This window comes from Littorina saxatilis, linkage group LG11, assembly GCF_037325665.1.
Source record: "Littorina saxatilis isolate snail1 linkage group LG11, US_GU_Lsax_2.0, whole genome shotgun sequence".
Lineage (NCBI taxonomy): Eukaryota > Metazoa > Mollusca > Gastropoda > Littorinimorpha > Littorinidae > Littorina > Littorina saxatilis.
In genome coordinates, this window is record NC_090255.1 from 7,922,075 (window position 1) to 7,946,031 (window position 23,957).

The window sequence follows — 23,957 nt, forward strand, 5'->3', positions numbered from 1 at the left end:
CAAGTGCAAAGTGATTACATACATTTCTTTACTATGGGAAATGGGGGGAAGGGGGAGGGGGGGGGTGGAGCCGGGTGAGTTAACATCAGGACAAAAATACTATTACAAACAACACAAAACAGATATCGGAGTATAAAGCTAAAAGAGAATTAAATTTTACTCACTTCTCAAACAGTCCATGACAAGTGTCATGAACTTTGCGAGTTTTAGCAATAAACTCTTTTTTGTAGTGGAAAAAAGCTCTTTGAATTTAACTGAATTTATCTATCATAGTCAATTGCAACAGCACAAACTGCAATGTGTAAATGTGTCGAATAAGCAGAACAAAGAACCAAAGCAAAAATGTTGTAACAAAAACAAAAAAACAAAACTAAGAAAAGAATACCAAGTTAGAGAGAGAGAGAGTATGTGTGTGTGTGTGTGTGTGTATGTGTGTGTGTGTGTGTGTGTGTGTGTGTGTGTGCGCGCGCGTGTGTGTGTGTGTGTGTGTGTCTCTGTCTGTGTTCGTGTGTGCGTGTGTGTGTGTGTGTGTGTGTGTGTCTGTGTGTTTGTGTGTGAATGTGTGTTTGTGTGTGTGTTTGTGTGTGTGTGTGTGTGTGTGTGTGTGTGTCTGTGTCTGTGTTCGTGTGTGCGTGTGTGTACGTGTGTGTGTGTGTCTGTGTGTTTGTGTGTGAATGTGTGTGTGTGTGTGTGTGTGTGTGTGTGTGTGTGTGTGTGTGTGTGTGTGTGTGTGAATGTGCGTGGGTGCGTGCGTGTTTGTGTGTGTGTGGATCTGTGGATGCGTGCGTGTTTGCGTGCGTGCGTGCGTGCGTACGTGTATGCGCGCGCGCGCGTGAGTATGTGCGTGCATGCGTGCGTACGTACGCGCTTGAGTGTGTGTGTGTTTAAAATCAATCCGACACCAAAACACTTACGTATGTCTGAAGTAAAATACGGCATGTCGCGCACTTGGAAAGGACTTGACCCCACGGCAATGCACGTGCAATCGACCACAGTGCCTTCCGATCCCACGCACAGAATGTCCACCAGGCCTTCCTCCGTCACGGTGAACTCAGACACGCTTGCAGGGAGCTGCACTGGATCCGGATAGGCTGTGAAACTGTACTCTGCTGTAGTTGCTGTGGTTGTTGTGTCGGCGTCGGTCGTCTGTGTTGTGGTCTCCGATGTTGAAGAGGATTGCTGTTATTTTCCGTGTGAATATTACACAGGGCGGACAAGGGGGGGGGGGGGGGGGGGGGGTGGGGGTTACAGGGGTTGCGCAACCCCCCCCCCCCCCCCCCCCTGGCTTAAGCATGTACCTCCCAAACGCATTTTTTTTCTTCTTCATTGCCTATACAGCTTGCTGTCGAATTTACCTTTTTCGTTCAAGGAGAGGCTTCCTTTCCCTTCAGAAACATTAAAAAAATAAAACCAAGGGGGCTTCGCCCCCTGGACCCCCATCTGTAACCCCCCACCCCCCACCCCCCACCCCCCACCCCCCCCCCCCCCCCGTACTTACCTAGTCCGGCCCTGTTACATTATCGTCATCAGAAAGTTAAATCTGAAATATGTTTATGAGCAAGAACAATACAAACAGAAGCAGCCGGAGGAGCAGCAAAATCAACAACAACAACAACAACAACAACAACAACAACAACAACAACAACAACAGCAGCAACAACAACAACAACAACTGTTGATGAAGACGACGACGACAGCAACGATGTTGATCTCGTCGTCGTCGATGCCGTCAATATTTGTTATTTAAGCCCAGCGTTATGTATTTAATTATAAGAAGATTATTCTTCCAACGAGTTGGAGTTCATAGAATTATGAATAAAAAAAGCAAACATACCAACCCCATCTCAGCCCCATCTCGAGGGCAAAGTAGGCTTATTGTCTTTGATAAGTCGATAATTATGCTTCGCCCGCTTTAATTAACATATACAATATACTTACCGCATATTCCATCTGTCCGTAGAATAAGTGAAGTAGTAGCGGCAAAACCAGTCCACGTGAGAGCAACATCTCGACACCTGAAATATAAACTTTTAGAAGCGATCATGATCAATATCACAATAAAGGGCAAGGAAAACGAGCAGACAGAAATATGCGTTGAAGGATCGCTATGACTATTTCGGAAAACCAATTTTTTTTTTAATAAAATGTAAACCATAAAACTAAAACAGAAAGTGGAAGAGATAAAATATTGAAACAGAAAAAAATACCTTATGCGAATAATCAAACGAATCCAGTCGCGTACGCAGACACACAAACACACATGCGGAAATTCAATAATCAGAGGTGAAAATAAGACATCAAAACGCCCATGCCCCCTATTGCCTCTATCAGATTTTGCAGTCTTGATAATTATGTAATTCTTTTATTTTTCTTGACGTAAACAATGCTGGGTTACCCTAATATTAATAGTTACTTATGAACATTGTTTTGAAATTAACAACACATTTACAGATTTGCAGTTACTTTCAAACGTACCTGTTGTAACTTCTTCGGCTCGAGTGTGCAGAAGAGTCCGAATGATCTTCAGGCAGTAGTATAAAATAGAAAATCAAATCTATATCAATCGAGGCTGAAGTTCACTTTACTTGATCAAATAGTCATCGATGTTATTTGTTCGCAGACATGCAATCTTTTGTCTGTGACATGTCGTTAATTTTACTTTCCTTTTTGAAAGAAAAGATAAGGTAAACGAAATCACACGCGTTAAGTTTACACAGACACGGGGTTATAATAGAAACACATTAGTGGGGCCAGTGGTAGGAGCGCGGTGCATGTACACAAGCACCCACGCACTCAAACACACACACACACACACACACACACACACACACACACACACACACGCGCGCGCGCACTCAAACACACACACACACACACACACACACACAGACTCACACACACACACAGACTCACACACACACACACACACACACACACACGTATTCACACACACACACACACACACACGCATACACACACGCAAACACACATACATACACACACACACACACACACACACACACACACACACACGCGAGCACTCACACACACACAGACTCACACACACACACATACACACACACACACACACACACACATATTCACCCACACACACACACACATACACACATACACACACACACAGACTCACACACACACATATTCACACACACACACACTCACAAACACACACACACACACGCACAAACACACTTACACAAACACACACACACGCACACACACGCACAAACACACACACACACACACACACACACACACACACACACACATGCCTATCAGGGCACTTTCCCCCTGGATTTTTTCCCCCTTGACTTTATCCCCCCGAATTCTTCCACCCGGATTATTTCCCCTCGTGACTTTTTCCCCCTGGGACTCTTTCCACCCGTGACTTTTCCCCCCTTGTGAATTTTTAGCAATGTTTTTTTATATCAATTGATGATCACGTGAGAAGACACAAACATTTCCACCCCTTTACAAATTGGTCGCACGTTTGTATTATCACGTGAGAAGTGAGCAGTGTTAGACACAAACATTTCCACCCCTTTACAAATTATTCGTACACTTGTATTTTCACGTGAGAAGTGAGCAGTGTTGTTAGCCACTGTAAATGAAATCTGTGAATGATAAATCTGCGATATCAGTATCCGTGACTGTCAACTTGATTGCCACTATTCTGCAAAATGGATCAACAAAGAGAGGCCGATTTCAAAACAACAGAGAGAGGAGCAAGATGCGTTGTTGACAAGAAATACATATATTTAAAACAGAAGGATTTGGCAGGTGGAAAGCAAAGCTGGGAGTGTGAGAGAAGAAAGATGGGCGGTTGCAAGGCCAAGATCCATTTGTTTGAGACAATGGTGCAGAAGGAAGTCAATGAACACAACCATCTTCCTGAGTCACACAGAGAAGAAATTATGGCAGTGAGGAGTTCACTGAGGCGCCGAGCTGAAGAAACGGAGGAACCGCCTCAAAGACTTCTTTCAACGGCATTGTCTGGCTTGTCACAGGGGGCAGTCTGGCTTGTCACAGGATTCCAGTTAAACGTTAGAGCGCATCGCCCCAACTTCTGGAAGTTCCTGGAAGTTCTCAGAAGAGAGGAAGCAGCTGGCCGAGCAGAGATTGCTCAACACATCGTTGGTCATCCTCCACCACCCAAAAGAAGGAAATACAAAGACTCTAACGAGCGCGTTTTGCGGCTCGTTCGGTCATATGACAACAGAAACCTTGACACATACCTACTTGGAATTGCACACAATGTTTTCTTTTAGACGCTTCTAGATGTGAACGTAGCAGAGATTGCTCAACACGTCGCTCGTCATCCTCCGCCACACACAAGAAGGAAATACCAAGACTCTAACCAGCGCATTTCGCGGCATACAGTGTTTTCTTTTAGACTATTTTAGACTCTTTTAGATGTGTATGTTTGTGAATGTACGTGTTTTAAACCAAAGCTGCTGAATTAAAAGTAGGAACCACACATGTGTAAGAATACACATTTTATTTATTCATTTTATCAAAAAATTAAGCATTATAAGCATTAACAAAAAAATTAAAATAGAAATAATAAAATAACGGAAAGAGTCAAGGGGGGAAAGAGTAACGGGGGAAAGTGCCCCAGGGGGGAAGAGTCACGGGGGGAAAAAGTCTCAGGGGGAAAATGTCACGGGGGGGAAAAATCTGGGTGGAAGAATTCGGGGGGATAAAGTCAGGGGGGAAAAAATCCAGGGGGAAAGTGTCCTAGAATCCAACACATGATATGGCGTTTACAGTCTCCGATTGATAATTTTCTCAGCATAACAGAACAAAAACCCCACCAACACATCAATTTTACTTTCGTTTTTTAAAGAAAGCTACTGTAAACGAAATCACACTCGTTAAGTTTACACAGACACGAGGTTATAATAGAAAAACATAAGTAGGACAGGGGTGCGAGCGAGGTGTATGCAAACTTCACGGCTTCTGTTATCATAAAGAAAATGATAGACTCTTTAAGAGTTTTGTTTGAATTTATAGTGTCGGGTGAGGTGTTTTAGTTGGTTATTATTTGTGACCCTCCACCACGAAATGAGTCGCATGTCACCTCGCGCGGTTCTGCGCTAGGCTTAATTGATATAAGTCCGGGGAGTGTCTGGTAACAGTGAGAGGGTCACCTTAGTCACAGGCTTATAACTTAAACAGTTTTCGCTTTTTTCTAAAACGGGTTTCACCACTGGATAGAGCATAAAGCACTCTTTAGGAAAATGTAAAAATATGAAAATCATGCAAAGGTGACATGCGACTCATTCTGTAGTGGAGGGTCACATTTGTGATCGTCTGTTCGGTTTATTTTGCTGTCTGAGACCGATGCAAGTTTTATCTTTTATTTTTTTCTCCAAAATTTTAATCAATCAATAAACACGGGATAACAAACATGGTAACTGTGTGTTTTCTGTTGGTACACATACTTTCTCATTTACATGCGGTGCAGAAAAACTAATTTTGTTAAATTTTACATTGTACAAAAGGACTAAAAATAGTCATACGTGAAACTATATACGTGTCAACATGTGTAGCATCAAAATGATCGATATGTCATCATAAATTGATCTATTCAAAAACAATATTCGCATCAAAGCATATGCCCGTCTTTGCCTTAAATCAAAGACAATAAACAATAATTTGCTTTCTTGGGTGAGGTATGAACTGTATCCAAAAGAACAGATTGATCAGCAAGAATACGTCCGAGTTATAGGAGTATAAGCTATTCTGAAGAAATCGAAATTGTGGATTCGAGGGGGACACTCCCATTTAAATACACGCCCACCCGATGTTCATGGGATAATGTATGTGTGTAAAACAACGAATACGGGGCGGGGATATAGCTCAGTTGGTAGCGCGCTGGATTTGTATTCAGTTGGCCGCTGTCAGCGTGAGTTCGATCCCAGGTTCGGCGGAAATTTATTTCACAGAGTCAACTTTGTGTGCAGACTCTCTTCGGTGTCCGAACCTCCCCCCGTGTACACTACATTGGGTGTGCACGTTAAAGATCCCACGATTGACAAAAGGGTCTTTCCTGGCAAAATTGCTTAGGCACAGTTAATAATTGTCTACCTATACCCGTGTGACTTGGAATAATAGGCCGTGAAAGGTAAATATGCGCCGAAATGGCTGCAATCTACTGGCCGTATAAAATTTCATCTCACACGGCATCACTGCAGAGCGCTTAGAACTGTACCCACGGAATATGCGCGATATAAGACTCATTGATTGATTGATTGATTGATTGAATACAGACGCAGGAAACAAAGAGAAACAAAGAGAAACAAAGAGAAAACAATGTTGAGGAATAATCAGAAAGGTTTGATGATTTTATACAAAACGCAAAGATGGTGCTGACATTTGAATATGCTATTGCCTAATAAAGCATTCAAGACCTGTGTTTTGCTGATGTACAATTGAAGAAGAAATATAAGCACATACACGCACGCAAGCACGCACGCACGCATGCACGCACACTCCGATCGAAAACAATTCTTCACAAAACAACAGATAACAAAACAACCAGCAACACATCAAGAATACCCAGAAGGACAGACAGACCGGCAGACAGACAGAGAGACAGACAGAAAGACAGAAAGAAACAAACACACACACACACACACACACACACACACACACACACACACACACACACACACACACACACACACACACACACACACACACACACACATCCATTTCATGACTTCAAAACAATTGATCAAATATCATTTTAATCCTTCGCAAACTTTTTGAACAAAAATTACACCGCGATTTCCCATTTTTAATGCTAATTTTCCACAAACAGTTCAGGACTGGCAGCACGGCGTTTGCTAAGTTTTAACCCCTTGACTGCCTTAGGACGGGTATACCCGTCCTGCACTTGTGCATTATTTCCATGATTAGATACTAAAAACAGATTCTTGGTTGAATTTCCTTTAAAAATAACATAGGTTTTACTTTCCTACCCACTGCCAGTTTGGAGCTAGAATTGTTTGTGAATTATTACACCCCGAACTCCAATATTCCCTGGCAGTCAGGAAGTTTTGATTGGCAGCGAAAGGGTTAATTGGTGAACGTAAATAAGTAGGCCTAAGCGCCTGTCGCTGAAGTTTAAAATGTGCAATAGCGGTGACGCCGAGCACACAGTCATCTTGAAGAAACACGCGGTATTAGATTCAAGGTGTGGTGGTACTGGTGTTTTCCATGGCGGCAAATGATATGCAGTCGGCGTTTTGCCCGGGATTCTGAAACAACAAAGACAATTAATAAGTCGTCACATTTTAAAGGATTGATCATAGTGATGCCTTGTGCCATTACACGTCACAGTGTGTTCCGAAGGTTTACGGAAGGCGGATGCTTACCCAAATTAATGAGAAAGTATGACCTGCAAAACTGTCGTGTACACTTTTCTTTGTACAATGCATAGTTTAATTTACTTTTTTTTTTTTACATATCTTCAACGCAAATGATCAAAGGCATGACTTACCGTGCACGTGCAGTTCCAGGCGAGGTCAGTGTTGAAGGTCAAGGTCACAAGACGGGAAGAGGTGTACGGTAGAGGTGTGAGGTCACCAAGAGTGTCGTTCTCCGGCAAGAGCAAGGGAGGTAACCGGCAGTTGTGGCCTGAAAATCACGCCCAGTCTTACATTTCAGCTTCAGATGAGCCGATGGACACCACCACCACCACCACCACCACTAACAATAACAATAACAACAATAACAGCAACAACAACTACAAAAACAGCCCCACCCCCTAAAAAAGAGGAAACACACAGACACACACAGACACAGACACACACACACACAGACACACGCACACACAGACACACACATACACACACATACGCGCGCACGCACACACACACACATACACACACACACACACACACACACACACACACACACACACACACACACACACACACACACACACAAGAACAGCAACAAAACAAAAACATCAGCAAAGCGTTTCGCTAACACAATGTGAGCTATGCCCGCAGGTAGTTCGTATGGTATTCAGTCCACGTCACAACAGAACGTATGGTATTCAGTCCACGTCACAACAGAACGTATGGTATTCAGTCCACGTCACAACAGAACGTATGGTATTCAGTCCACGTCACAACAGAACGTATGAATATGAATGACCTCACTCTCGGTAAAGACTCGAATGACGAAGCTCACATCATTTGCATTATGACTCGACGTGAATATAAAATCCTACGATCACTTAGTAGGATTACAGTGGAACATGCAACAAACGACAAACCGAGGGACGCTGCCATTAGCGACAGATGGTCGCTATAGAAAGGCGAATTATTAGTCTGGTATCATTGAGAGAAGTCGTTGTGGGCAGGTGGTCGCTTTTGAGAGTTGGACACACAGACAGGTTCGACGGTAAACAAAATATCATATTTATCCAAGCCTAACCTGTCAAGCACAAGGGACAGCACTCTCTCGGAACTGACGTGGGGTCGACACATTCCAGCTTTGGACACGTGGTCTCAAGGCATCTGGGTAAACCGTCCGAGGGGTCACATTTGCATAGAGTGCAGGGGTCAGACGGGGTCAGCAGGAACCACTCGTCAGCCGCGTAGTGCACGCCGTCGTGTGCGCATGTCGATCTTTCGCAGCAACACCCGTCTGATGACCACTGCAAAAGAAAACCAGTTTTTCATCTTTTAAGTCCAATTTGAAAACTCACTTGTTCCAACAACACTACGGATAGTTCCTTAGTATAGAGTCTGGGGATGTGAGATGTGCATGATGTGTTGTTTGAATCTGACAGTGATTGTATGATTTTTGTATACATGTATTGTTGTCACGCGCTTTGAACTTCTGATAAGGCGCTTTATAAATGCCCGTTATTATTATTATTATTATTATTGACTTTACAAACAAACACAATAATAAAACAAAAACAAAAAAACAAATAAGCAAAACCAAACACACACACACACACACACACTTTCTTTCTTTCTTTATTTGGTGTTTAACGTCGTTTTCAACCACGAAGGTTATATCGCGACGGGGAAAGGGGGAAGATGGGATAGAGCCACTTGTTAATTGTTTCTTGTTCACAAAAGCACTAATCAAAAAATTGCTCCAGGGGCTTGCAACGTAGTACAATATATGACCTTACTGGGAGAATGCAAGTTTCCAGTACAAAGGACTAAACATTTCTTACATACTGCTTGACTAAAATCTTTACAAACATTGACTATATTCTATACAAGAAACACTTAACAAGGGTAAAAGGAGAAACAGAATCCGTTAGTCGCCTCTTACGACATGCTGGGGAGCATCGGGTAAATTCTTCTCCCTAACCCGCGGGGGACCACACACACACACACACACACACACACACACACACACACACACACACACACACACACACACATACACGCATTCATGCACACACACACGCACGCATTTTCTAGACAATTGCAAGACATTTAACAATATTAGAAAAAAGTTAGTAAAAGAAGAAGTATCAAACTGTGACTTAAGGAAACCAAGCGATCTGTTATTTAAAAAAGACGAAAAAATTCAAAAATTGCTTGGAGCCTTTGTTTTTAATTGTTTCAATATTGAATGAAATAATTTGTACATTATTCGTATACATTCAGTTATTGTACAACTTGTGTCAATATCCTTAAGGGTTGATGACAATACATTCTATTCTATTCTATTCTATTCACACACACACACATATATATATATATATATCAGGGACGTAGCACACCTAATAAAAGTGGTAGGGCGGAAAAAAATGGAAGACAAAATGCTGAGCCAGCTAAGGAAATATGGGGCTTACACTACCGCCCCCCCCCCTTCCCGTCCCCTTGTAATGGTCTAAAAAAGAAAGAAAACATGATGCGATTTCGTGCCTTCTGAGCTCAGTTCCATCTAATCATCTTTCCATCCTCCACCAAACAACGGGCTGGTGAATGTATCAGTGATTATCAATCGACTTACATTTATATCTAAATTCCGATACGTTGAATGTGATGAGCACTTACTTCAAATGACTTTCGTCTTCATTATTGTCTAGTGTGTTAAAAAGCAAGGATTGACTGTCACGATCGGGTGACAGAGACCAAGAAAGTGTCACTCAGTGGAGTGCCTGTTCTGGGTCGATCATGATAGAAAGCGCCTGTGCGTGATATTGGGCTACAGCAGAGGTTGCTGACAGTGCTCAATGAACACGGATGTTTTGTAGCGCACGAGTTTCACAGTGGGGGTTTCTGCTGTCATAGGGCTGACGGTTTTTCGCTGACAGCGCGCACGGGATTTTCACGGATTGAGTTTCTCGTGTCTTTTTTCTGCTTGGGGAGGCAGAATTGTGTATAGCTGGACTGGTTTTGTGACAAGGTCAGTCACGTGTTATTGGCTAGGTTGTCTGAGAGAGGCACAAGGACGGCGCACTTGACACCCAGCGGCAGAAGGGGAAGGATCTAATACACAGTTTCTAGAGTATGATGGTTTTTCACCGAATATTGTATTCGGCACTCTAGGGGAGCTTCCACCGGTTATTTCCTTCACACTGCCACATATTTTGCTGAGGACAAGTCGTCAACTTTCCTTCGTCGGCGATGGCTTTCGCATAAGGATTCGACAAGGGGTTCTGGACGTTTTTGGTCACTGTTGACGAACAGAGGCTGTTCCAGGGAGGAAGCGGATTTTGCTTCCATGAGAGTACAATCATAGGCTTTTGAGGTAATAAATCATTATTTAACGCTGTTGATGAGTCTGTGTTGTGGAATGAAATACTCTCTGTTGTTCTTTCCAGGTTAGCGCATAATTTACTCTCTGTGACGCTAAAATACTAATCTGTATATGGTTTTTGCAGATAGGGAGAGAAGGACGGAAAATGACTGTTTTGTTGTTGTAAAAAGTCCGTTTTGTGCAGGCCCACGTGCTCGATGAGATATTTAAAGATGACATGTTTTAAGGTGGTGGGTGAGGGGTAGCTGACATGTTTAGTGCACCGATGCTTTCTGTTTGCAGCCTTCGTTCGTTACGTTTTCCTGAAACTGCTGCACGGCTGCCTTTGGCGGGACTTTGCTAGCTGCAGACGTTGGAGCTGGGACCTGAGGAAGCTACGCTAACCGGCTAACCAGCAGACCGGCTAACCAGCGAACCGGCTAACCAGCGGACCGGCTAACCAGCGAACCGGCTAACCAGCAAACCGGCTAACCAGCAACCCGGCTAACCAGCATACCGGCTAACCAGCATACAGAAAGAAAGCTAAGTGCACCATGTCTTACGCACCCCGTTGACCACCGTTGTCTTTTCGTATCTGTGATTTCATTGGAGTAGTGACAACGTGGGGTGGTGACACCCGCATGAACTAGAGCTTTTGAACAGAACATTCTCATTTTGACTGTATTTACACGGGTTCAGCGTGTTACGTTAATTTTCTATATACCACTGGCATTTTGTCAGTGACCACGGGTTTTTTTACGTGTTGAGAACGTAAAAGGAACATATTTTGAGTGAAGGCTCGAGGGAGGTGGAGAGTTTATACATAAACAGGCGTCTGAAACTTATACTTTTGTTGACTCTATTTAATTGTATGACTGCGAGAGTGGATCGTGGTGTGGTTAGTTAATTAGTAGTAATTAACCGGTTCATAATCACCTTAAGTGATATATTGAAACGTGACACATGGGGGCTCGTCCGGGATTTACTCAGTTAATTTCCAACTGATAAAGACCCACCAATTAAGGATAACTAAGAGCAGATAATCTCGTCAGTGCTCGACCTATTTTCTGCTTGGTGCTACCCTTTTTTGTATAGTTTTGATCATATACCACACCTTAAGCGATTCACATCTTGCAGGAAATGTAAATTGTAATTTGTGAGTTATTGTATGCGCTAACTGTGATTACCTCCCTTTCCTTTGTTTGTGAATCTTTGTTGTTGTACGTTCAGAGTTTTCCGTTGCAGAGAGCTGAGCGGGGTTAGCGGATTTGTTATTCGTTTTACTCAGTTTTCTCTACATTGTTGTTTCGCATTTTGTAACAGGTTACATTTCTACCGTCTTGTTTTACTTGGATTTTTCTCCATATTTTGACTTTGTTGGAATTTTGGGGGGGAAGGGTCCGAGGACTTCTGTCCTAACCAAGGCTGTGGGAGACACTCTGTTTCACCGCAAAAAGCAGCCGATAAAGTAGGTCACGGCTGTGGGAAACACTTTGTTTCACCGCAAAAAGCAGCCGATAAAGTAGGCTACGCGATTTGTTCTACACCGTTTGGATTTTTCTTCTGCATTTTCCGGTTGCTGGATTTTTGTATCCACCGCTTTCATCACCGCGTGTTCTAGCTATAGCTGCGTTAGACTTACTTTTGTGATAAAGCTTTGCTAAACTAACCATGGCTACAGGGGGATCTCCTACGAAGAGATTAACTTTTGAGACTCCTGGTAGCGAGGAACAGACAGAGCGTGACGCACGCGTTAGAGCGCGTAGTTTGCTTAAGCGCAAGGAGTTAGAACGTAAGGAAGACATAGAGCGACAGACGAGAAAAGAAGAGCTTGACAGACAAGAACGACAGGCCGAACGTGACAGACAGGACAAGAAAGAGAAAGACGAACGAGACAGACAGGAAAAGAAAGACGAACGTGACAGACAAGAACGGAAAGAGAAAGATGAACGAGACAGACAAGAAAGGGAACGACAGGCCGAACGACAGGCCGAACTTGACAGACAAGAAAGAGAGCGAGACAGACAGGAAAAGAAAGACGAACGTGACAGACTAGACCGGAAGGAACAGGCGGATCGCGATCACCAGCTAGAGCTAGCTAGGCTACAGGCCGAGAAGGGTACGCTTACTCAGGCTAGCGCGCCGACGTTTGTTGCCGACCGTACGAGACTGCCGACGTTCGACGATGACAAGGACGAGCTCGACGACTTTTTACGCCGGTTTGAGCGCATTGCATCTGACCAGAAGTGGGAAGAGGCCACGTGGGCTAGCCGCCTTAGCACCTGCTTGAAGGGACGCGCATTGCAGCTCTACAACGCTTTGGATGACGACGAGGCGAGAGACTATCAGGCACTTAAGAAGGCGTTACTCCAGCGCTTCAACCTGACTGCTGAAGCCTACAGACGACGTCTGCGAAACAGCAAGAGACTGAGCGGCGAGCTGAGCCATCAGTTTGTGGCACGCCTTAATCTCTACCTGCGGCGCTGGGTGGAGATGGCCGAAAAGGACTGGACCGTCAACGACCTTGCCGACCTCATTGTCATGGAGCAACTGATGTCCAGCCTGCGACCTGAGGTGGTGACCTTTGTGCAGGAACACCAGCCAAAGACTACTCAGGAGGCAGCCGACTGGATCAGAGTACACGAGGACGCCCAGGCGATCTCCGGCAAATCTTCAGGCTCACGGCCGGGAAAATCGGGAAATTCGGGTTCTTCAGGACCCAAGGACGGGAAGGACGATCAGGGACACAAAGGATCAGGTTCCAGAACTGACATCCAGTGTTACTACTGCAACAAGCGGGGCCACGTGAAGAAGGACTGCCACAAGAGACAGGCTGACCAGAAGGGCGTACACTTTGTTGGCAGTGAGGAGTTAAGGGACGTCACGAGCTCATGCACCATTCCACAACTCTGCGTTCCGTGCTCCAGGAAACATTTTCAGCCCCACTGCAACGTCTACGTTAACGGAGTGAAGGGCGAAGGTCTGCGGGACACAGGGGCAGACATGATAGTGGTTCGGGCGAGTCTAGTTCCAGCTATGGCCTACACAGGAGACAGCATCAGAGTGAGAATGGCCGAGGCATCTCACGCTTACGACTTGAACACGGCAGTGATCAAGGTCGTAACACCGTTGTTCACGGGGACCATTGTGGCCGTCGTCATGGACGATCCTCCATGCGACCTGCTCATTGGAAACCGGGTTCAGTTTGTGGACGGCGTCACCAGGGAGGTTCCCGTTTATCGGTCTCCCGACGTCATTTCAGTGCTCACGCGGGCACAGGCGGAGCGAGAGGATAAACCTCTCAAACCCCTACCTGCTGCACGAGCTGCCCTGGGGAACGTGACCCCCGCGCTCCTCGCGAAGGCTCAGGCATCTGATCCGACACTAGCGACTCCTCGGGAGCACGCGAAGTCGGGGAAGGTGAAGCTGAGCGGGAAGCATGGGAGGTCAAGGTTCCTCAGGGACAAGAAGTTGCTCTACCGTGAGTTTAGCAACCAAGAAGGTACATTCAAACAGGTTGTCGTGCCTCGCGAGTTTCGCGAGGGTGTCATGGCAACGGCACACGACTCGATTCTGGGAGGTCATCTTGGCACCAAGAAGACCACGGATCGTGTCTGGCGCCACTTTTACTGGCCAGGCATCTGCACGGATGTCCGACGTTTCTGCGCGTCCTGCGATAAGTGCCAGAAGGTGGTGGCCAAAGGAAGGGTGAGGAAGGTCCCCTTAGAGAAGATGCCGCTCATCGACGAACCCTTTCGTCGGGTGGCAGTGGACATCATCGGGCCCATCTTGCCTGCGTCTGAGGACGGAAACAGATACATTTTGACCATGGTGGACTACGCTACTCGATACCCAGAGGCGATCCCTCTGAAATCGATTGAAGCCACGCGAGTAGCTGAGGCTCTGGTTACTATGTGGTCCCGGCTGGGAATTCCATCAGAGGTACTCACCGACAGAGGCACGCAGTTCACGGGAGGAGTGATGGCGGAGGCAGCACGACTGCTATCACTGGAGCAGCACTTAACCACTCCTTACCATGCTCAGTGCAACGGACTGGTGGAGAGGTTCAATGGCACCTTGAAGACCATGCTGAGGAAACTAGCTCAGGAGAAACCACGCACGTGGGACAGGTACATCCCAGCATTGCTTTTTGCATACCGCGAGGTTCCTCAGGAGAGCTTGGGTTTTTCCCCATTTGAGTTGTTGTACGGCAGACAGGTACGCGGTCCCATGGCTATCCTGCGTCAAGCCTGGACGGACGAAGAAGCTGACGAGGAGGTGCAGACGACAGCGACCTACATAGTAGAACTCAGGAACAGGATTGAAGAGACCTGCAAACTGGCTCAAGAGAACCTGGGAAGAGCAGCACAGCGTTACGCGCGAGGATTCGACCGCAAGGCACGGCCGCGCAGCTTCAAGATTGGAGAACGGGTGTTGCTACTTCTACCTGTCAAACACAACAAGCTACAACTGCAGTGGCAAGGACCTTTTGAGGTGACAGCGAGGGTGGGCCAGAACGACTACAGGATCATGATGCACGGGAAAGCACGCCTGTACCACGCCAACCTGCTGCGCGCCTACATAGAGAGGACAGCCTACGGGGAGAAGAACAAAGACCAGAAGAACAAAGACAAGAAGACAGAGAAGGTTGCAGTCATCAGGGGTGGAACGAGGGGTTGCTCGTTCTTGAGGACGACCTTTCTGTCTGGAAACAGACCATCAACCCCTGCAATATCTTCAGGTTGCAAGGTTGGCAAACGCCAGACTTATGCGCTGGGCGTTCATTCTCCAACCGTACCAATTCACGGTACGCGTCATTCCGAGCGCCAACAATGTTGGAGCTGACTTTCTCTCTCGGGCTGTAGAGGAGAACATGACTGTGAGCGAAACCGAGGTTTCGTCTTGAAGAGGGGAGGTGTGTCACGATCGGGTGACAGAGACCAAGAAAGTGTCACTCAGTGGAGTGCCTGTTCTGGGTCGATCATGATAGAAAGCGCCTGTGCGTGATATTGGGCTACAGCAGAGGTTGCTGACAGTGCTCAATGAACACGGATGTTTTGTAGTGCACGAGTTTCACAGTGGGGGTTTCTGCTGTCATAGGGCTGACGGTTTTTCCGCTGACAGCGCGCACGGGATTTTCACGGATTGAGTTTCTCGTGTCTTTTTTCTGCTTGGGGAGGCAGAATTGTGTATAGCTGGACTGGTTTTGTGACAAGGTCAGTCACGTGTTATTGGCTAGGTTGTCTGAGAGAGGCACAAGGACGGCGCACTTGACACCCAGCGGCAGAAGGGGAAGGATCTAATACACAGTTTCTAGAGTATGATGGTTTTTCACCGAATATTGTATTCGGCACTCTAGGGGAGCTTCCACCGGTTATTTCCTTCACACTGCCACATATTTTGCTGAGGACAAGTCGTCAACTTTCCTTCGTCGGCGATGGCTTTCGCATAAGGATTCGACAAGGGGTTCTGGACGTTTTTGGTCACTGTTGACGAACAGAGGCTGTTCCAGGGAGGAAGCGGATTTTGCTTCCATGAGAGTACAATCATAGGCTTTTGAGGTAATAAATCATTATTTAACGCTGTTGATGAGTCTGTGTTGTGGAATGAAATACTCTCTGTTGTTCTTTCCAGGTTAGCGCATAATTTACTCTCTGTGACGCTAAAATACTAATCTGTATATGGTTTTTGCAGATAGGGAGAGAAGGACGGAAAATGACTGTTTTGTTGTTGTAAAAAGTCCGTTTTGTGCAGGCCCACGTGCTCGATGAGATATTTAAAGATGACATGTTTTAAGGTGGTGGGTGAGGGGTAGCTGACATGTTTAGTGCACCGATGCTTTCTGTTTGCAGCCTTCGTTCGTTACGTTTTCCTGAAACTGCTGCACGGCTGCCTTTGGCGGGACTTTGCTAGCTGCAGACGTTGGAGCTGGGACCTGAGGAAGCTACGCTAACCGGCTAACCAGCAGACCGGCTAACCAGCGAACCGGCTAACCAGCGGACCGGCTAACCAGCGAACCGGCTAACCAGCAAACCGGCTAACCAGCAACCCGGCTAACCAGCATACCGGCTAACCAGCATACAGAAAGAAAGCTAAGTGCACCATGTCTTACGCACCCCGTTGACCACCGTTGTCTTTTCGTATCTGTGATTTCATTGGAGTAGTGACAACGTGGGGTGGTGACACCCGCATGAACTAGAGCTTTTGAACAGAACATTCTCATTTTGACTGTATTTACACGGGTTCAGCGTGTTACGTTAATTTTCTATATACCACTGGCATTTTGTCAGTGACCACGGGTTTTTTTTTACGTGTTGAGAACGTAAAAGGAACATATTTTGAGTGAAGGCTCGAGGGAGGTGGTGAGTTTATACATAAACAGGCGTCTGAAACTTATACTTTTGTTGACTCTATTTAATTGTATGACTGCGAGAGTGGATCGTGGTGTGGTTAGTTAATTAGTAGTAATTAACCGGTTCATAATCACCTTAAGTGATATATTGAAACGTGACATTGACAAACTGGTTTACTTCTAAACAAGCAATTTATTGATCCGTCCAGCCATCAACATTGGCAGCCTGAGTGATGACTGAAAAATAGAGGGATTTGTCAGAATATTTTTAGCGCGTTTTCGATCCATCACAACCAGGATGCACACTTGTGTCCATTGTTCAATTCTCTCTCTACATGTTGTTTCATGTGACACTGTTAACCCCACAAGTTACTGTGTTACTCAATTGTTATGGCGTACTTACGGTTGACACACAATCACTCACCCCTCAGTCTGACCCCAGCTTCACACACAGAACATACAAAACATTTCTTACCTCCATTGTTTCTCATGGGAGCAAACGGACGAAGAAGCAATTTTCACTAAATTGGCGCCAATACTTTTATGGCCTGACGGAACTCGTCACGTGTGACGTTCTCGTCAAAATAAGACGTCATCCTATTCCAGCAGTTGACCAAGACTAACACACACAAAAAAAAACCCAAAAAAAACCGACCTTATGCCATCGCGTGAATACTACGTGGGGTGTTCTGTTGGTAGATCTCTCTCTCTCTCTCTCTCTCTCTCTCTCTCTCTCTCTCTCGCTCTCTCTCTCTCTCTCTCTCTCTCTTTTTTTTTTTTTTTTTTTTTACGGAAAAAGTGGTCGGGCGGTCGCCCTACATGCCCTACCGGGTGCTACGTCCCTGTATAAACAAACACACACATGCACGCACACACACACACACACACACACACACACACGCACATACACACACACACGGGCGCACTGACACAGACACACACACACCCAGCCAGCATGATTCTGCGTGACGCATGCGTTATTTCTGCGTTTTTCATGCGGGGATGCGTACGGCCTCGTGACACCTTCGCTTCGCGCGCGTTACTTTTCGCCAACTTTTACGCAGATTGTCGCATTCGAAACGACTTCACCACGCAGTGTTTAGCACGCATGGATTCAATGAAAAGGTGATTGCAATTTTTGTTTTTCCTAATTTTTTACCGTGGGTTTATGCATTTGTTTGTTTGTTTATTTGTTGCTTAACGTCCAGCCGACTACGCAGAGCCATATCAGGACGAGGAAGGGGGGGATGAAAGGGGCCACTTGTCAAGCGATTCCTGTTTACAAATGCACTAACCCATTACTTGTGTCCCAGCAGGCTTTAGTAAAACTAAATTAATACCTACTGGAAGATTACCAGTTTCCAGTATGTTAAAATAGGCTTAACCTATCTACTGCTGGACTTACATCAGAACACTAACAGATTAAACTATACATGAATCGCGAGACAAGCGGCAAGAGAAGAGATTTTTTGGAAAAAATACAGGTGAATGAGCAAGAAGGCAGAAAAAAGAAAAGAATTCATGAAGAAAAAGAGAGCATGACAGGAAAGAGGAACCAAAAATCTACCTAACAGCAAACTAGAAAGCTCCTGCGGTTCCAAAAACAGGAGGGGCCTTTAATTTCATAACCGCAGTGCCCCACTGCGGGAGTTTATGCATTTACTTCATGAAATAATTTATTATATTTTATGTTATTAAAAAATATTTACTTTTAAATTTTGGTTATGAATAGTTATTCTTCTTCAAAAACTTCTTTTTTTTTTTTTAAGACAGTTTCGGTTAAAAAAAATGCATTTAAAAGTTTAATAAAAATATTTTTATTTTATGTAATGGTTTTCCCATTTAATTTTTATTTAATCATTTTGTTATTACTAACATTTATTTGCTTAATTGTTATCCTGATTATTTTTATCTTAAAATAAATATGATTATTTTAATTTGTATTATCATTATAATTGTTTTAGCATGTAATATAATTATTGTAATGGGGATTTGGTATTGTTGTAGGAATCAGCTTTCCACAAAATAATGTCGTGGAAAAATCTAGGCAAAGCATAATAAAAATATTATATGAACAGAAAAGATAACTGAAATCTATATGAACACCCATAACAAAACGATAAAAACATTTAAAAAATTCAGATTAAACAAAAAAATGTGAACTAAAGTAACTTTGAAACTAATTATCTACTCAAAATAAAGGCTGATGTTAATGGTTACATAAAATTTGTTCTCAGCATATTTTCATTTTATTTTATTTTGCTTTGGAAGAAAATCTCTATGAAAGTTCAATTTCAGGGGAGACAGTTACCTTGACTGAAAAGAGCAATTTATTGAAGTTATTTCCCTTGTCTGTCAGACCTGTAGACTTCACAATCTCCAACTTCCTGTTGGCAAGAAGTCTGTCAAATCCACATTGTATCGGCGTTTTTTTGCTTTTTCTTCATATTGACTTGTATTTTTGACTTGCTTATTGGATGCAAGGTAATCTTATCCTTCTCTCTGAAATGAAGATTGACTTCTTTCAAGAATAGGTAAGTTGATCAACTGAAGGAAAGATTTGGGAATTTGAATTTTTGATAGCTCGCGGCTTCGGCTTCCGAGTTTGATGGCAGAGAGAATTTCTCACACTTTCGATTTTTTTTTCGCCTAGAAGAACACTGTTCTATTCATTCATGTTTGTTTTGTCTGAAAGATGGATGAATGAACTAACTTTTCCAAAAACATAAAGTTGATTGATGCAGTGGTTTGTTTTTAAGGAGTTGTGGAAGAGTGAAAATACCATCCGAATCCCGATTCGCGGGTCGCTCACGGCACCATAAAAACTGAATTTTCGTTTATCATTTTATGTCTCATTGTCTGTTTCTTGGTGAACTTTGGTTGGTTCCTAATCTGGTCGAGTCATTGCGGCAGCAGTTGTCAGGAGCTTTAGTAGTAATACTAATAGGCTCTTCATATATCTTTTTTTAATTTATTTGTATCTTTTTATTTTTCCACAGATGTTCAACTTTCAGTTCCGCATACTGACATAGACTCATAGTCATAGTGGAATATTCTGTGTCTGAGTCTCGGAAAAGAGAAAAATTACCCTTGTTCCCGAGGCATGCATAGACTAGAGAGGCAGGCAGAGGCTGTGTCAGCGTGTGCAGTGATAAAGTTGAAAAACAGATTTTTTTGAAATAAAAATAAAAAATACATCACAGAGAAAATAAATATACTAATTTAGTGAAATTGAGATGCCATATTATAATCCATATTTAATGATAAATATTCCAGTTTAGTTGTTTGCATGTTAGGTTTGGGAATCAATGTGATCCTATTTAACTTCAAGTATTTATTTTTCAGAAAGCTTTGACTTGAGTATGACGGTGCTCACTGCTTGTTTGAACTGAAGGTGAAGAAAGCTGAGATGGACAGTGACCTTAACACCGCCACCGATGCCAGTAACGCAGACTGTCGTTCCGTCCCGGCAAGGTGAAGATGAACAGGTATGGCTCGATAGCAATGAGTGTCTCATTCAGAGTCATTGATAGTGACACTGACAGCGTCTTTTTGTTCTGTGACTTTGGCTTATTTTGTGTTTTATTCTTTTAGTTATAACCAGATGTGTCAAACAAATTCAGCTGATCTCTTTTACTGTTTTAGTGAAACAAATGTATTGTTTCCAGCAAAGGGAAAAAAAATCGGGTGGGGGCGGTTGGTCGATTTTATTTTTATATTTAAATTTTTATTTTATTTTAATAGTTTTATTGATGTTTGTTTTTAATTAACACAGGCATCTCATTGATGAGAAAGTGTGAACTGTGTCCGCGGGATGCCAGAGAAGAGTAACTTTTCATCCAAAGTCTGCAAAATTGAATTTAAAATTTAACCTTTTTGATGAATATTTTTGAATGAATACAAAAAGTTCTAGTGTTTGGAGGAAAAGTTAAGGTCAGTTCAACTTTAAACAAGGATTTTTAGTGTGTGTTTGTTCTTCTGTCTAAAAAAAAAAATAAAACAAAATCTGCTTGAAGTAAATACACACAAAAATGTTCATCTCCAACTGCTGAGTCCCTACATCTTTTTACCCCATCAAATGCCACTCTGTATGCCCCTTTAAAAATTGATTGCAATGTATATATTCCTCATCTTCTCCTGAATTCAAAAATATAGAGATGTCACGTTTACTTTGAACATTTGCTCAGATTGTTTTTTAGTGCTGATGGTTTCTTTTCAGGCCGACAGATTGTCTAAAATATGTATTGCTTCATGTAAATGACTTTTTGTTCTTCTTTTCTTCCATTCAGCGGACACAAGACTACGAGCAGAGCAGAGCGGCAAGATAAACATCAGTTCTTGCTGCTGGAGAAGGTTCTACAGGAGCAGATGGACCTGATGCGACTAATTTAGTAATTGGTCGCCAAAGAATCATGGTGGAGCCAGAGCCTGTGCTACTGTTCGATGGAGTCATCTTTTTACTGTTGAGTGTGGAAGATGTTGAAGGCACATGATGGATCTGTCGAAGGAGTGATCACTGGTAGGTGGCTTTGAATGCTATTGTTGAAGCAGACCAGTCATGCCTGTGCTATTTTCCCCAGATAACTGTAGCAAGATCTTGTGAGAGTGACATGTTATTGTTGGACGCTCTTTAGGCTTTAAATGTTACCTTGAGTGTGTGCTTTTTGGAGGATGCCAGATGTCATCACGGTTCACGGGTGTATCTTAACTGTTCATCAGTTCTCAGTCATGACCAGTTTCCCATTATCCTGGGAATTCATGCAAGGTTTATGCGTATTGGTCACATTTGTGAATTTAACCAACACATTTTGATGATAAAACTATGCTTATGGGTACGCACAATGATGGGCCTCTTTTTCTCATGTGGGGTGCGGAAAATGCATGCACCACTTTGTTTTCTGTGATCATTGCATCTGTGAGAATTAATGCAAATATTGCTCTGTGGCCAGAGCTGCCATCTGCTAGGTTTTCAGGGATGTAACAGAAATTGCTACGCTGTTTCCTCAAGTTCAAAATTGCAAGTGCTACACTCAAGCAAATAATCACAAACATGCAACAGTGCCTTCTTGTGAGTTCTGATTCTCACTTTGTGTAGGCATCGGATTATGGGTCAGAAAAAAATTGTCCACACTGAATAGTATCACGGTTGACGCTCTCTTCTAACTATGTTTGTGCTTTCCAAATGAAGATTTGTGAGATAGTATTGAATGATTGATGCAGGTCACCTGAGGTGTGTGATTACATTTTATGACAATGCTACACTCAATCACCATTTGCTCTTCTGAAAACTTTTTTTTTTAAAGCAAGTGTGATTATTGATTTTTTGTTCCAGGTGACAGTATGATGCTTCCAGATTGAATTGTTTGTATGTGAAGAAGAGCTGTCTGAATATTTGATTTTTGGAATTCAGTTGGCTTGTTTTGTTTGTTTCAGATCCATGACCATGAGCTCGGTGTGGTTGGTGGACATGAACTAAAGACGACTACTGATGCTGTGATGACGAAGGTGTTCCATAGGCTACACGGTTGCTGACAGGGGGCTCTGGGGGAGGGCAGGGAAAGAGACCATGGTGTACGCTGTGACTAAAAGCCATCGACAGTGAGTTGTTTTTCATAATTTGTAAAATCATCCTGGTCCTTTTAGGAAGAAGATAAAATCCATGTCTACAAAACAACAAGTTATTTCTGTCTCAAATTTTGTTCTTTGGAATCAATTTTAAATTTGCCATGTTTCACATGTGAATGATAGTTGTCAAAGCTTTTACGCTTAACATTAAATTGCTAGAAGCCAAGTTCCTGAGCTCATTTGTCAGTGTCATGGATTTTCGACTACATACGAAATAAGGATGTTAGCAAACGGTATGATGTCGTCACATATGCGTCTGCACGTCACAGTACATGTATTATGAATTTCCGAAGGCCCCCAAAGAAAAAGTCATAGTAAAGGTAACTTTAACCACTTGACTGCCTTATGACGGGTATACCAGTCATGCGCTTGTGCAGCCGCAGCGCCTTAGGACGGGTAAACCCGTCTTCTCCGTTCCGGGATTTTCCAGAAATGCTACGTCACTGCTGACACACAAATAGCAGCCAATGGCTTGGTAGGATACCTCATTCTCATGAATAAACATAAATGGTGACGCGGTTTTGCGTTTGAAGGCTATTTTCGGCCTTGTCGACAGGGTATGGGAGAGAAATCTCGACTCGTCAAAATGGCTAACGGTGACTGTCGACCGGGCCCTAGTAGGGAAAAACAAAGCCGGACTGACGCTACAGGCGGTGCAAATGATTATGGATACTGACAGGGGAAGGGGGAGATCTTCTTTCGGACAATTCGTTGGAAACAGGTAGATGACAGTGATTATAATCCTTTCTTGGAGCGAGCAAAACAGCCACCTGTGTTTGATCCACAGGCACCGGAAGATGCGCCGGGCTGATTTTTCAAAAGTTCATATTTAAACATCATTATAAGCCAAACTAATTATCATTTCCATGATTAGACACTAAAAACAGATTCTTGGTTCAATTTCCTTTAAAAACAACATAGGTTTTACTTACCTACCTACTGCCAGTTTGAAGCTAGATTTTTGTGTGAATTATTACACCCCAAACTCCAATATTCCCTGGCAGTCAGGAATGCACATACCCAAGTTTTGATTGGCAGCGAAAGGGTTAAAACAAATATTAGGGTAGGTATTTTTTTTTACTTCTCTTCTACAAGGATTACAATGTGTTGTAATTTCCTAACTCAAGTATAGTTGGTGTGTTGTAAAAGCGTATGGTGTGTATGCAAGTTTGTGTGTCTGTATGATTTTTAGCAAGTTTACAGGCGTCAGGAAATAAACTTGAGACTTTTC

At 43.6% G+C, this 23,957-nt stretch overlaps 1 protein-coding gene and 1 long non-coding RNA gene across 2 annotated transcripts in view; one reads left to right on the plus strand and one right to left on the minus strand.

Moving 5' to 3' along the window:
- LOC138979673 (ER membrane protein complex subunit 2-like) overlaps window positions 1-23,957 on the minus strand; it is a 347,725-nt gene that overhangs the window by 167,148 nt on the left and 156,620 nt on the right. The window lies entirely within an intron of this gene.
- On the plus strand, window positions 20,445-22,685 carry LOC138980689 (uncharacterized). The gene is made up of 3 exons (XR_011460425.1): window positions 20,445-20,589; window positions 21,391-21,620; window positions 22,535-22,685. It is a non-coding gene; the product is annotated as an uncharacterized lncRNA (long non-coding RNA).